A 4,770-nucleotide genomic window follows, 5' to 3' on the forward strand; every position below is an offset into this window, starting at 1 on the left:
CTCGAAGTGGGAACCTCAAAAAAATGCACGTGGGTGGCCCGGGTGATTTTGGCTATTGATGTTATCTGAAATCAATTTAAATTTAAATTTAAAGGGTAAATAACAAAATTACGGATTAAAAAAAGTCCTTTTATTTTAGCAAAGAAAGGGTTGTAAAATAAAAAGTTAGGGGTGAAAAAAAGTTATCGGTAATACCGACGAGGACTTTAAGTGTGTAGAATAGCCTGTTAAAATTTGAAAGCAATTGGTTCAGTAGAAAAAAAGTTAGGACGTGGACCGACCAGAAAAACCATGTTTTGAGAAAACGCTTTTAAACTTCAACAACTCCGAGAGAGAGGACTCCGAGTCGCTCTAGGAAACCTGTTATAACTCCTGAAATATTTCGAATTTCTGTCTGAAGTTTTCAGAGTATATTCTCAAGACATTGTGCTTTCAAATTTTCAATTTTTTAACCCAAGTTACCAGACTACTACCTTCAGCTTTTTCTTCCCTGTTTCGTATTCCTCATACATAAATATTCAAGGTTTTGTCGAAATTCGTTGCTGCGCGTATCAAATGAGCATTTTTCCTCTAATCATTTCCACACAGCATTATAATTTTATGATTACAAAGATGCTTTAATAAGCAGACACCTTTTTCCTGCTGCAGACACAAAGAGCCGTKCGGTAATATGATATATTGTATGTAAGTACGTTGGCACCATAAACAATACCATAAACAGCCACGACATCTTCGCGCTAAATACTTAATGCACACCACGCTTAAACACCCGAATATCTGCAACAGACATGTCAATGAATAATTGAAAACACAAGAGAAGATAATGAAAAGGCAACGCGAGCGATGGCATTGGCACGGCTCCAGTGTATGCGCCTTTAGTGTATTAAATATATAAAAAATTTGTATATACAAGTTTATTTCCATTGCCGATTTTCCATGTTGCGTTGACAAAAGTTGCGTGACATGGACACTTGCAACGCCTAAAAGTGTACAATACGCACACAATAAAACAAGTGTTGAGGGTAAGTAACACGTAAACAACACGAAACAAAAGCTGTCAATACGTTATGACGACGAAACGGGCTTTTACTTGTTGGCAGCCACAATGCAGTGACTGTTACGCCAAATGGCGTTGTGACCRTACGTTGCGCCATGTCGCGTCGTTGACGGCTGTTGACAGCGGATTTTCGAAAATGCCAAAATGTGTGTGCGGCTRTGTATATACATRCATATTTATCGTTTGTAGATTACGCGTTGTGGCTGTCATTGACGGCACATAAATACGACAATAAATATTATTAAATAACAATATGACGCCCTCGTGCGTATTAAATACACACTGTACAGCTATAAGYAGAAATAGTCGGTTTGTTTTCGCTATTAATATGRCAAACAAGCAAGTAGGCAGCGTATTRTCGCTGTATGCTTTTAGGCGTTATTTTTTAGACAAAGTTTTTGACTGCGTATGACAATGACTGTCGCACAAGTGATCATACGTACAGGAATAACAGCGTTTGTGTGCTAGTAGCAACGATTTGTAGGGAAATGAGGCAAAAGAAAAGGAGGTCTGCTGGGCTCAGCATATGGTAGGTACTAATATTTTGAGCGTTTGAGCGCTTTGCGTTTTCTTGCTGGGACGTTAGATATCTTCTTGTATTTTTATGGAGAGCATTTGTGTTTGTATTTGTCTATATTATAGAGAAGATATTATATTATTGCATAATATTATCAAGTGTCGTGCAAGTGTCAGCAGCTGCTGTGATTTGGACGCGCTAAAAATGACTTTGTGGCGGCGAAAAGCCAAATTGAYAACCAAACCAAGTGGTACATTTGACGGAATCTTTAACAGAATTTTCGATTTGCATCTTAAAGAATATCAGTACAGTTACATAATTGCAAACATTAAGGAAGTGTGAGAGTGATTTTTTTTTGTATTATAAAATCTGTTAAAAGCAATAGAGATGTCAAAATATGCGCTGTGAATTTATTTAGATATTTTAGTAGGTGATTAATTTTTTTGACCCACTCTAATATATTATATTAGATATGTATTGTTTTTTTTTGAAATTCAAATCTTAGAGTTGTCTAAGAACCTATTTTTCAGAGTACTAAGCGAAAACGAAATTAATTTTTTTTGACCCACCCTAATGTATTATATTACATATTGATATTTCTTTTTCAAATACAAATCGTAGAAGTGTCTAGGCACCTATTTTTCATAGTAACAAGCGATAATGAAATTAATTTTTTTTGACCCACCCTAATGTATTCTATTATATATTGTTTTTTGTTTTTCAAATACAAATCAAACCTTTTTCTAAGAACCTATTTGGCAGAGTAACAAGTAAAAACGAAAATATTTTTTTTACCCATCCTTATATATTTTATTATACATACATACATACATACATACATACATACATATGTACATATACCAAAAGAATTTGTACATATGTATGTTGTTATTTTTTCAAATACAAATCCTAGAGGTGTCTAGGCACCTATTTTTCATAGTACCAAGCGAAAACGAAATTAATTCTTTGGACCCACCCTAATATATTATATTATTTATTTTTCAAATATAAATCGTAGACATTTCTAAGAACCTATTTTTCATAGTACCAAGTGAAGACGTGATTAAGTTTTTTTTCACCAACCCTAGTATACAAACTAAAAAACTGTAAAAAGAAATTTCAAGTACTCTACTCCTTTAAGGCGCACAACTACCTAACTTTTCTCGGCGTACAGTTACTTACTTTAGTTATTTATTTTGAAGTTTCTACATTTTTAAACAGCTGTTGGAGCTATATACATACTTTATGCCATACTGCCAAGCATTTTAATAGTTGGTAAAAAGTATACACGTGTGAGTTTTTACGATTTTTACAGTTGTGCATRTAAAAGCATCTACAAGTGCTAATATATATTTATATATGTACATACATAGTACGTCGCACAAGTTAATATCCTTAGTGAATTGAACTGAGCGCTGTCTTTTACATTCTACATTTGTGTGTGTTTGTGAATGTCTGTTTGCAGAAAGTCACGCTTTTCGATGTTGTCACTGGCGCAGCTCAATAAAAAGGCTAAAACTGACATACGTTGCGTTCCGGTACGGCTGTTGACAGAGCTGACACTTGCAAAAAGGAGCACAAATGTCCCAATGCTAGCTTGGGTGGGCGTGTAGGTGGAGTCGTAGAGCGCGTCCATGCAGGAGGACAAACGAAATGCCGCGCAGGTACGAGCATATGTTGCATGTAATGGCAGTTGCTGCCATGCAGAGTCGTTGTCGTGCGCCTGTTGGCTGTGCTACGTTTTTATTACTATCATTTCGCTTCTATGGACTTATCCACAGACCCGCTTCTGCTTGCCTTGCCGCTCTTCCATTTTACTGGCGTTTTTATTCTTACACTGCACCATGACAATTTTCGCATTAAAATGAAAATTCATTGAGTTGCCTGCTGTTAATTTCCCAAAAGAATTTGCACTCTTATACATATGTATACTCCTTAAAACAAAAGAAATAAAAAAAACTTGAAAACGAAAACTGAAATCTGAAATTGTGTTCGCTGGCATTGATAGGTTTAATGGAGACCTTGATAATAGTGTGTCGCTCCTGAAATGTATGTATGTATGTATGAAATTGAAAAAATTTTGCTGGTTAAGAAACCCCCAAAGTGCTGTTGTCATATGGTTTTAGGGGAACATCCGTGCTAAATTCAACTTTCAAACTTTAAATTTTTTTAAACGTTTTAAAATTACATGACTTTTTCAAATTTATTGTATTAGACCAAGGGAACCTTGTTTCGCATTTTCTGAGAAAATTTATAATAGCAACGTATGTATATATTTTTATAGCAACTGAAAATCGATTTTTCAACAAATTCAAAGCCTACTGATTTTTTAAAAAAATCTGATTTTGATTGAACATTGTTTTTTTTTTCGATTTTAAGTCCAGCGCCTTTGGGGCATAAGAAGGTATGTTTTTACCAAATTTACAGAATTTGTAGATTTTTCAGAGATGATCAGAGATTTCASATACATATTCAGAGCTTACATGGGTTTAATGGGTTTCAAAATATCTCATTTTTTTTGTCTTATTAAATTCTACAACACCTCTAGAAAATTGTCCAAAATTTTCAAGTTGAGCAGAGTAATAGTTTGGGAGATACAGCCGTGAACTCGTTTTTCTCGAAACTGTCTCTTTGAAGTCGGTTGGCAAGATTTCTCGAGAAMTACTCCACCGATCTTCACGAAATTATGCACAGATCTTTGAGATACAATTCTTAAAAACCTGGACAAAGGATTTTTTTCGATCACAACTATTTGTATCTTTGTTAAACTAAACAAAAACTGATCCTATAAGGAGTTATGCTGCCAACGTGGGTGCATCTTTTTTTCCGTGGGATCTCCGGGAATGGCGACGCGATGGCCGAGTTTAACATATTTTTTCCCAACTATTCAGAATTTCTTTGTTAATAATGGATATTTGTAACATCTAGTTGTCTAATAAAATATCTAATTTTTTAATATCTAATTKTAAMATTGTTGAAAAAATGCTGTTTTTTACGCGAGGAARCCCATGTAACCCCTTAAGCATTTCAAACTCCTATCAAAAGGTCTAAGGTAAAAAACAACGACACATAGAGGTCGCGAAAGAGATGTTTGAGGTCTCTACATTCATTAAACRCATCACTAATGGTAAAGAAAACTAGTTTTGTGAATATGACCTCAAGACTATCAAACAATCCAGCGAATAGCGTTCCAAAA

This window comes from Bactrocera latifrons, unplaced genomic scaffold (genome assembly GCF_001853355.1).
Source record: "Bactrocera latifrons isolate USDA-ARS-PBARC rearing strain unplaced genomic scaffold, ASM185335v1 scaffold_901, whole genome shotgun sequence".
Lineage (NCBI taxonomy): Eukaryota > Metazoa > Arthropoda > Insecta > Diptera > Tephritidae > Bactrocera > Bactrocera latifrons.